Here is a 12615-nt window from a genome sequence, read left to right on the forward strand (position 1 = left end):
TACATATAAAAATGGATTTAAAAAATAAATAAAACAATCGGAAAAATAAAATAAAAATGGAAATTTAGAAGACTGCTGTCTTGTAATTGGTACATAAATGTCGAAATGTGTATGTGTATGAGTTCATGAGTTTTTAATTCAGATATTTTCAGTGATTCAGTTCTTGAGATAAAGGGAGCAACACAGCTGCATGGCCAAGTGGCACATCTTACCCCCATCTGCCTTACTTTATATTTATCAGCTTCTTATGCAATGCAGAGGCAAATCCGATATTCCCAAGCAGTTTAACAAACATTCAGCTCCATCACATCCCTCAGCTGTCCTCATAGCATCTCACATTTCACACTCTGAATTAACATAATGCTGTAATAGAGTTGATTACTAAGAAGCAATTATGAGCGAGGCATTGGAGGATGCAAGTGTTCAGTCAAGCATATGCAACAGCATGTCAACTGCCAGGAAAACCCTGAGAGCGACATGAAGCAGAGAGAAAGAAGACGCCTCTCCGTAATATACGGCTGCCCTTTAGCTTATCTTCATGGAGTCGTCAAAATGTGATTGTCACATTGACATCTCAACCTGCAACACTGTTATAAAAATGAACTGACTTGAAATGCAAACCCTGAATTCAAACATTTTTAAAGAAATGCAAGGCACTCTGAAAGTTAGGTTTAGGGGTGGACCTTCATGCAAAAATAAATGTAATTCCACACACACACACACACACACACACACACACACAGAGTGTATGATATTATAATTAGTGCTGGGCTTCCGAAATAAAAGTTTTGTGTACATAATATATGTGTGTGTATTGTGCAAATTTTTATGCACATATAAATAAATACATGCATATACATTATATGTATATAAATATATGGATGTAAATATTTTCTAAATATATACTGTATGTGCGTGTCTTTATATATGCATAAAATATTATGTTCACACATTTTTATTTTGTTTTGTTTTGGATGGGATTAATCATTGCCCAGTTATAATAATTTTGTTATGAGTTGAATCTATCTGCTTCTGATTTATCGCAACATTTTGGCTTTTTAAATGGCGGAAGTTCAGTGCGTGTTTAAGATATGTTTAATTAGAAACACTAATTGCTTTTTGTTGTTTTGTTTGAAGGTTTATATGTGCTTTGAACAAATCTGCGCTGAATCCCTCATGTGCCCGTTGCTCTACCAGACTTACACACCAGTGACTTTGGGTGTCAAAAACAAGACACCTGGTGCTAAAAACCGAAACAGACGTGCTGACCTTCTTCCTTTGACTGCATGGTCTTCATCACCTTCGCTTCTTTCCTTGTCCACCTCGTCAAAGCCCGTTCCTGAGAGCTTTAACCCAACTCTTCTGCCTTTTGACCCAAGCAGCCTTAAGCCACATGACATTTTGGAAATGTCTCATTGTATTTCTTTCTTTTTTTTTTTTTGCATGGTGTTTAGAGGGGGTTTATAAAATCCGTCCTCCATCTCGGTAATGACAAGACCAGGAGTAGGTGCAGAGACTTCAATCTGACCTGACCTTTTCCTCTCTACTTTACAGCCTGAAGTAACATGTCTTCTGTCCTCAATCATTAAAAATGATGCCCTTTCCAATTCCATCACTTCCTCATCTGCTGTTCAAAGCTGTCATGGGGTAAATGCAGGTTACACAGAATGGTCATTTACTGTTTATCCAAGTGCGTGTAATTTTACACAAACAGACTCCATAGAAGGGATATTATTGATTATGTGCACATTCTGCATCTGTTCATTTTTGGTAATGCTTATTTAAACAATTACAACCTTATTAAAAGCAAAAGATGGATCCATTTGATGTTTTTAACCCTTTTGTCCTTAGGGATATTATTTCAATTCTGTTTTTTTGTTTAGACGATCATTGCAACCAGCATAAATTTGGTCAAATATGTATATCTTTATTGGAATTTTAATATTTCAACCCCATCTTTTTTCATACGTCTAATTTACACTAGGTAATAAAATAGTTACTCTCAGGACCTTAGGGACAAAAAAAAACACTTTTGAACCAGATATTTCAACCAGACCTTTGCTCTTTTGGCAAGTCTTCAAAATGTTTACCATACCATTTATATATTTTTCCTATTTTATACCTGAAAACAGTGAAAAAAAGGTGTGGACTATATATGTATACACTGAGAAATATGAATGCATGTTTTTAACCCATTTGTGCCCAGATTTTTCTGAATGTTTTCATGCATATAGTCGTGTTAATAGTGTCCTATGTGAACATGTTCTGCATTTATTTTCCCCAGTTTTTTGTTATTTTTCGTGAAAATGTTATAGTATGCACCCCTCAATATTAAATTTGAGTAGGAGGAGAACATTTGGAATATAACTAAAAAAAACTTTCTTTATTCATAAACAAATGCATTATGCATAAAAGTCGAAGAACATTCGATGCAAAACCAAAATGTTGCATCTAGCTTATAATCTCCTGAATATGAAAAAGTTGCCCCAACAGGGAATTGTGTACCAAAATGTTAAATGAAAATAAATAAATGTATACATTTTCTGAAGAAAAATATAATTATTTGTTCAGAATGACATAATTCTTTCTCAAGCATAGCCAATGAGGAAACGCTCCGAGAGGGCAATGGGCAATTACTAAATATATTCTAACTAGTTGGATGTATAAAAATATTTGGATTTAATATTTAAACATTTTATTTTACCCCACCCATGGGGGCATTTTTTCTATAGATAGGGTAAACACACATTTAATCTTTGTTAAAATTCTAATAATATGAATACTCTTTTCAACATTCATACTTTTCATATTTCATATTCATTTTCATACTTTTGTTTATAATATATGTCATTGTCACAAAACTATAATAACTTTTCTGAACGCGTTTAACTTTTGTTTTACAGAAAAAAATACACTGGTCCCCCCCCACTCTACCCTGTAATGCTAACTGGAGGCACTATTAGTATCCCTCATTGTGTTAGCATTATGCTAACAACGTGTTAACACAATTAAAACGTTAATACAAAATTAGCATGATCAGCATGTCGTTAGCATTTCAGATGTTGAAACTTTTCCTGTGTCAGTTTCATAATGCAAACCCAATAATTCATCACGGGATGCCACGGCACCAAAAACACTCTTCCTCATCCTCTCTTGGAGTTGGTTTGAGAGGCCCTCCATCACCATTGTCACAGTGTGTAATGTCAGCCGTGTCGCGTCCGATTACGGGGCTGAGCTCTGAGGGGATGCCGGATGGCCTCGCGCTTCGCTGAAGACACCCAGAATGGAATAGGTTCCCCCTGCTCCCTGGCACTTATCAGTTAGAGTCTGTGTGTCCTGAGGAGAGAGATTACTGTCATGATGCCGCTACCTTCCTGCACATCACCAACTCAAGCCCCCCCGGGCCTTTTGACTGCATGGGATGTGGGAGGATCATGATTTTTTTTTTTTTTTTTAATCATCATTGTGATTTTTATTTCTTTACTTAATTACTTTCCACTTTGAGTGATAGTCAGAGGAAATGAAAATAAAGCTCTCCTTACCTATCACTTGGTTTTTGCATAGACTCACATTTGTCTAATTGTTATTTACGCTACAAGCACTAATCGGTGGACGGGGCAAAACAGGCAGTAATGCAGATGCAGGTGTTGATGTTTTTCTGTTGAGGTTGAGGTGAAAGTTTTGTGATGGATGTTTTATATATACAATAGAATGACCTCTTATATGTCAAAAAAATCAAAGGAATTTGGTTTCTCAGTTTCCGACCCCTTTAAGTTTTTTAGGTGATGTAATATACCAAAATGTGCTTCCTATTTAAAAATGTATTCACCATGATAAAACAGGTAAACAGAAAGCCACATGATGAATCAGAGATGATAGATATACAAAAATAGATATAAAACATAGAAAATGCTTGTATATAGATGGTGAACTGCACAAACAAAGAAAAAAACACCAACTGGGTATCACACCCGACACTAAAATATTTAAATAAACAGTGACTAAATAACAGAAATCGTAACATAGAACATCCTATTGCTAACAAAAATAAGAAGAAATATTTTTTTAGAAAATGCAATATATGTGACATGCCTTACACAGACTGTCTACTGTAAACTCACAATATAATCTGATCTAAAAAATAAAAAATGAAATAACCTTACAGAAGGGAGTCACAAAGACGGGTCTGATATTTCAGAAAACCCAATTCATGTACTTCATCTAACATCACTTGCAGTTTATTTCAGCTATGAATGCAGATACAGAAGATATTGATTACGCTGTCAGAACAGATGGATCTGAGTTGCATCACTTGCAAAGGGAGTCCTCCCTAAATATTTGAAAACCAAATATTTGTGTGCAGTACGAAGGTCATGGTGGTTTTCTCCAGATGCTTTCATCTCGGCATCTTGACTCTCTGTCAGAAGTCATGTACTCATCTTCAGTTTCTCATCTCACCCAATTCTTGTCCTCTCTCTCCCTCAGCCCTTCGTTTCCACTTCCTCATATCGCTCTCGTGGCAAGAATCGCATTAGATTGAGGGCCTGGACTGGCTTTGTTGATCCAAACTGCCTCGCTCATCTGTCATGGCCTTTCCTCACTCCATCAACCTCTCCTAAGGGAGGTCTCAAACCTTATCAGCCCTCATCTTTTTCATTCCTCCCATCCGTACTCTTACATTTGTCACAAAGATCTCTTGACCCCTGAGTTGAGTGACTTGGCCAAGACAGTGGACAGCTGTCTGCTAAGCCACCTGCCCTTTGGTGCTCTGTCTGTCTCTGTATCTGTCTGTGCACTGGCCTCCAGTTCATCCGTCCGCTCACCCGTCCATCCGTTGCGGGACTTCTCTGTTTGTGTAGCCCCTGGCTACTAGCAGGAGTGGGGCAGGGGTTTATGACGGGCGGTTGTCAGTCAGGGGAGGGAGGGGTGATGCCGAAGCCGTCACGGGCTTTCAGGATCATATGCTGGGTGTCACCTTCTCGCTGCCCTTGAGCAACGCAAAACCTTCAGTCACACGCTCCCAAACATACAAGCACTCTTTAAAGAGCATCTTCTGCTCTGTCAAAGAGCTGGAGAGATTTTTACTCCCGTTTCACTCATGTTCACATGCTTCAAGGTTCAAGTTGAAATCAAAAATGGTTTTACGGGCTCAGGCCACCTGAAAGAACTTTTCACATTCTAGTTCTTTAGAAATCCTTTTAGTGATGGCCTTATGGTAATCCAATGTCATTTTAATTACTACCCAAAAACAATCATCTGATATCTCTGACACTTGTGTAACTATACAAATAGTTATATAAAAGTACTGTCAAACGATTAATCACACCCAAAATAAAACTTTTGTTTACATAATATATTTATGTGTACTGTGTTTCTTCATTATGTATAGTGCTGTGAAAAATTATTAAGTTTTTATTTGCATTATATATATATATATATATATATATATATATATATATATATATATATATATATATATATATACATGCACATACAGTATATATTTAGAAAATATTTACACATATAGATTTATTTTAATATTATATATAAATATATTTTAAATATGAATGTAACATTTTTCTTAAATTAATATATGCATGGATGTGTATTTATATATGTGTAATAAATATACACAGTACTGGCACATATTATGTAAACAAAAACTATTATTTTGGATGCAATTTTATTTTAATCGCCATTTATCATGCCATGTATATATCTTATGGACCTGTCACTTTTCACAAGAGTTTCACCAATGTTCACAGCATGCTGACAATATATAACAATTTATCTCAGTATAGCTAAGAAGTTTTATTATTAACAATGCAAAATATATTTACTGTTATAAAATTAATTGACACTCAGATTGCATGTTTAAATGGCAGCTTACTTTTCAATTTAGCAAAGAAAGACTTGGTAAAGCATGTCATGCTCACAATACAGACAGTTCGAGAATCTCAGGGGACGGACAACTTCCTTGCATGAGACGTCTGGGACAGAGGGTCACTGGTGAATATCCATCTCACACACCAGCAATCATGGCATCGATCTCGCTCAACCACCCTTTGACCTTGGCTTCAAAAACACACTCTCTACATCCTGCATACCTTCCTCCTGCCCCCCTCAAACTTCACAGACATCGTCCAGTGTTGCGCTTTAATGTGTGCACTAATATGCTATTTAAATGGCCAGTTTCTTACACTTGCAAACGCTCGCGGATCATGTTGTGAAGTGTGTGGGTTGGAAGCTGTGAATTCTGGGGTGGATTCCTCAGAGACCGAGGGGAGATGGAGAGGTCTTCACCAGACACATAGCTGTCCAGTCACGTTAGTGCTAGTGAGCTCCTAACTAGATGAATAAGTCAAGAAGAAGCAGAGACTGGCCTCATGTTAAATGTAAAAGGGCTAACAGATTGTGCCACCAGTTCACCACCGTGCCTCTGGTTGAGCCGTTTAGGTGTGTGTACACACTGGTGGACGTGCAGTTTGAAATCGTCATATTTACGGCTGAATTCTATTAAACTCTAATCAAAATGCTTTAAAGACAAGGACGTCAAACGCATGGGTGTAGAAAAGTATGTTGTATGAAACACTTGTCCGCTAGGGCCCTGCATTATAGTGTGTGTGCTAATTGTTAGCTCAGTGGGACAGGGAACAGTTCTGCTGTATGCGGTCTAGAGTGCTCCCAGACTGAGGACCCTAGAGAGTGCCCTCCAACCTCCCTGTCAGCTACTGTTAGATCACACATCCATGGTCACAGACTGAGACAGCATGCACACACTAACCCAAACACTCTCACTCACACAAATTGGTACTGCTATCATGGACCCTTTTCACAGACTGACGTGTTTCAAATGGTTTATACACACACACACACACACATACCTATTTATGTATATATATATATATATATATATATATATATATATATATATATATATATATATATATATATATATATATATATATATATATATATATATATATATATATATATATATATATATTTAAAATGAATCCGTCATGTGATCTTTCAGAAGTCATTCTAATATCTAATATAATAATCTAATGTTGATTTGCTGCTCAAGAAACATTTCTTCTTATTACCAATATTTTATAAAATTGTACGTGTCTTTACCATCACTGCCTTTGATCACTTTATGCATCCTTGGTGCATATTACTCATAATTTTCATTATCCCAAGCTAGTTACTTTTGTAACAAAACACTATAAAATGACACTCTTCTAATGATACATGCTAATGCTAACATCTGATGTCCTGATACATATTCATCATCAATAATGGACTGTAAAGATCAGTGACAGCTCGACATGGGCAAGAGGGAACATCTCAACTATGTGCCATGCTACACTGATATAGGCCCACGCGTACATTTTGCTGGTCAGTCTGCCATTTTCATTGCTAGTTTAAAGACAAGTCTTATTAAACTAGTTTGCCTCATTAGCTAAATGCTTACTATACAAATTTTATCCTATGCTGGGATTAGCATCATATTTTTCCTCAAAATAAAGCTAAACTACAAGATTTACATTTACTTCTGCTCTATATTATTGACAATTACCAGTTAATTTGTATCCTATAATCACGGATTAAGAATACCCTTACCTTCTTGAACAATAACTGCAGTTTATGTCCTCTGACAATAAGAATTCAGTATAAACTAACTCCCAGGCAATTTCAAATAAAACTGTGTTTGTTCAGTAAACAAATCATGGCTTGTTCTCCTGTGGAAATCGATGAGCATTAAATGGCAGGCAGAGGCAGAAGTAGCCTGGTGGATGCTCCTGAAAGAGCCAGCATTCAATCATTAAATGATTTCTTCTGGATGAACTGCTTCCGAAAACACTCTGAGGAATGTGATACAAGGATGAAGGGCTCGTGGCGTGGTTCTGGGGTCATTCATTCGGAGGTTTGAAAGTAGCAGCATACCGTCACTCACTGTAGTGCGTGCTGTACTGCTGAACTTTTATTTTCCAACAATAACTCACCACACACACATGGAATGTTTAAACTTACTTTTAGAAAATCTACACACACACACACACACACACACACACACACACACACACACACAGATACCTCAAGAACATTTAGGTTGGCTCTTCAGACACAAAATAGAGTTGAATATTAGCTGTTGTGTATTGTTTGTATTGTATTGGTTTATTTTATGTTATTTTTGATTATGTGATTATCCGATCTGCGTTATAGCTGTAATCATCAGATAAATAAAATGACAAAAAGTATTACATTAAAAGCTGTCAGAGTTTGGATAGTTTGGACGCAAGTTTGAGGGCAGACTGAGATAAAGTGCAATGGAACTCAAATACAATAGAAAAAAATCATAAGAATAAAAAGAATAAAAAGAAGATATTCCTGCAATAACTTGAAAAGCATGCCATGCATGCGTAACATTTTAAAAAGTTCAGCAATCGTGTTTTTTTTTTTAATCCTGTATTTCAAATTATATAAATCAAATTGCAGTTTGGTTTATTTCATTAAACAATAATTAAAAGAAATGCTGCTAACTAACTAATAACTAGCTAATAAAACATGATTCGTGTAAATCAATAAAAGTGGAGTGATCAATAAATATCATCTAAACATTAATTGAACTGAATTTGAAGTTGAGACATGTGATGCTTTTTTTTTTTTTTTTTTTTTTTTTTTAAATAGCTACTTTTCATGTTAGCCTAATTTTCAATTGATCTAATAATTATCATAAGAAAAAAGCGAAATTTGAGTCCAAATGCAGTGCAGGTATGCGATAAAGTGGTTGGATTTCTAAAAGGACCACTAGATGGTGCTATAAGCTTCTGATCTGAAATAAACACAACAGCAAAAAAACTCTACACACCTGACGATCACCGCTTGCCTGCGTCTTCAATCGTTAAATCATTTCGGCAGGAGAGAATGAGTAAGATTTCATTTCCGCTTTCAGTAAGACAGAGTGAACTGTTTTTGTCAAGTGCCTATATATTCAGGAACTGCCCACGTGAACAAACTAGACTTTTTTTTTGCCTAGTTGGTTCGTGGGTACATTTTTAAGCATAGAAATATGAACTACAAGCGCAACAAATTCATTTGGAGTGTCATAGTTTGTTATTATTGTTTTATTGTTTTAAAAGTGCCACATTTCACGTGTTTCATGACACGTCATAGATGATTTCCTGTCATTTAGGCTGACAATGTAATGGCGAAATAAATACAGTTCGTATTTTATACAGAAACAGATGAACGAAATGCCCTCGTTTTTCTATTATAAGCTACGCATTGTAATATGTGGCTACTGAAAGGTCCTGCTGTATGTGGGTTAGTCTCGATTAGTCTCTCTGCAGCTGGGGTGGTTCCCACTATCTCTCGCCCACCTGGCTCTTATCCTGTGCCGTTTGCCACAGATCAAAAATGGTCTTAACATTTCTAAATGACAGTGAGAGAAAAATAAACCTCTGAGAGACAGCTGTTTAATGAGAGCATTACAGAGAGCGACAGTGTGGCATGTTTCGTATTTGCATATATGTGTGCACAGAGAAAAATATGTTCCTTAATTGGTTTTGTGGTCTGTAAACGGTGCAGACATGGCCTCATTTCTTCAGGACACAGAAAAATCAAGGGGGATGCGTTCACCTGAGGCGCTGGGAGATTATTTTTGTTTGTTTTCAGTTATTATTATTTTTTTATGAAGCAAAACAGTTAATAATACATAAAATACAGGGCAATAAACGTAGCGCAGTGCTCATTCGGTAAACAAGTAAATGGACGGATGCTCTGCAGTGAATGGGTGCCGTCAGAATGAGAACCCAAACAGATGATAAAAAACATCACTATAATACACAAATAGGTTAATCCACATGACTCCAGTCCATCAATTAACATTTGTGAAGCAAAAATATGTGTGTTTGTAACAAATCCATCCTTAAGGTATTTAAATTTTATTGTATCTTGTGGCCAAAAAAGTATTTCATCCATAATACTTCCTCCAGTTTTTTTCAATAGTTTCTATTTGTATTTTGTCACTCTACTGGACAATTACGTCCTGTTAAAAAACATAATTTCTTTCATTTTGTGCTTGTAGTCAGAGGTTAAACTGCACATACATTTGAGTATTTACCATATATCCAAGTACTATACAATAATTGTCAAAAAGAGCACTTATCTCTGATATAATTTGTATAGGTGCTCAAGTCACATGTCGCTTTTTGACCTTTTACAGGTACTCTGGGATAATTTTCCTGATAATCTTCAGGTTATGGTATTCAAATACATTAAATATCTTAACTCATTTACAATGACTATTTACAAGATTAAACGCTCTTCTATTGACATCTTAAGGTGTTAACCAAAATTTACTAAATATTCTTATAAGTAAAAGTTATAAAATGATAGTTTGGTAAATGATATATATATTTATAATGCTGAAAAATTGTGTTTTCCAAATGAATATTTTTGTTCTATATGGAATACAAGAATATTCCTTTAAGTTAATAAACTCACCCCTGGTTTCTCAGACAGTCCTAGACTAAATGTAAATCTGAGCTGTTTCAACTGAAAGAAACTTGCACTGACTGATCCTAAAACATGCCAGTGCCTTGTTTTGTCTTAAGATGCACATCAGGAATGCTTTTATTAAAAAAAAAAAAAAAAAACTGGCTTAGGTCTATGAAACCTAAACTTTAGGTTTAGGCTATGACAAACAGCAACAGCAAATTACTAGTAAAACATATCTTTGAGGACCCTAAACGGCAAATCTGCAGTCAGGCATCTAGGATGGTGTACTTGTTCACAATTCACACTAAACCAGTAACCAGTAACAGCCTCTAGGCCATAGCTACCACTTATCCTATTTCTGAATAACAAGATTGTAATGTTCAGACAATCCTGGTCTCCATGGTGATAAAAACCACTCTGCAGTCTCCATAGTGATGCTTCATCAGCACTTACTAGGTGCAGATTCGGTATTGGCCTACTGTTTACTGTAGTTAAGTTGATTTGGTTAGGCCTGTCTGACAACAGTACCTATCTTTATCCTCATGACGAGATCATTTGTGTGATCACTGAGGACTTCATCAGCTGGCTCTCTGATAATCTAATCAGTCTGCTATGGCCCTGTTATGATCTAATCGGTGATGTCATCAAAGAGCAGTAAGTGTGTGCACTGATGAGGCATTACCCTGCAAACAACAGAAAGAGTCACAGAAACACAAGCTTTACACAGCTTGTGTTGTGAAGAACTCATCCGACTATGAGTATGCAAGATTTTTGCCAAATCTTAAGTTTTACAGTCTTTAAAGGACATTGTATTTCTCAAAATATTAAAGTTAAAAAACTTTTGTCGATCATTGATCTGCTTTTGAGAGAAATATGGGTCGACAGAAGTAGATTTCTGATTGAGACATCTCCAGCGTATTTTTTATTACAATATCCGTTACGCCACCATCTGTGCATTGTTTATTATTTTAGCATTCGCATGCATTTCACAAACGGCATTTATAACACATTGTACATAAGGCATCGGTTCCCAGTATAACAGAAAAACAATATCTCAGCAACCTTGAAAGCTGGAATGTCGCGTCAGCTACCGTTGCATTAATTAGTCCGAACCTTTAGTCTGCTCCAAACGCTTTTCTAATCGAAAGGAGACTTTTCTAATTGAAACAACTTTAAACTTGAAATTTGCTTATATTTTTGGCACCTTTACAGCTATAGGCTGTTTATTAATTGCATTTGAACCAGAAAAGTCTTGCTGTGTCTGAAATTAATCATGGAAATGCTGATTGACCCATTCTAAAGTTGTCACAGAGGTATCCAGCTATCTTCCGGGGTAAGATTACCCGTGGGAACCTGGGATTCTGTTACCAATACTAATCAATAATTGATGAAGATACCTGTGAGGTAAGTGACAAGCTCACAGGCTAGGTGCAAAGATTATCTTCAGGAGGGGGCTGGAGGTAAACTTATAGGTATAATGTTTTTAAGTAAACACAAGTTTTATATTTCATGAAGTGTTGTTGTTTTAACATTTTAGTAACAACATCAATAAAGTCTGACCAATGACAAAATTATCAGTAAATAAATGCCCCATAGAATATAGCACTTAAACAAAGTCAATGATTGAAATACAACTACTATACCCTTGTGAAGAAGAGTGCTTAATTGTATTGAATGACTTAAAAATATATACAAATGTGGAGGTATTATTATAATTTAGTGAAATAAAAGGCCAGTATGTCTTTAACATCTATGTGAATTTTTTTTTGTCAAATTAAATACTTTATTTGTTATAAGGCTTTATTAATGTTCCTATTTTGCTCTGTAAAATACCTTATTATAATTTGAACCTTTTTGCTAAATTAACTCATACAAAAGTGAATAAAATTACATTAAAGTGTTTTAGTTTCCAAATACTTGTCAGTACGTTTGCTGTATACTTTAACCATACTTCAAAGACAATAAAATCATTAAATGGCAAACACATAATATTTACTTAAATCCTATTTAAATACAACAAAGCACTCTTTAGCTAACTGCATTTAATATAAAAATCTCTATATAAATCTATATTATGCCAACATTTTTATTTAACTGCAATAGTATTCA

Source organism: Puntigrus tetrazona, unplaced genomic scaffold (assembly GCF_018831695.1).
Source record: "Puntigrus tetrazona isolate hp1 unplaced genomic scaffold, ASM1883169v1 S000000006, whole genome shotgun sequence".
In the NCBI taxonomy this organism is placed as follows: domain Eukaryota; kingdom Metazoa; phylum Chordata; class Actinopteri; order Cypriniformes; family Cyprinidae; genus Puntigrus; species Puntigrus tetrazona.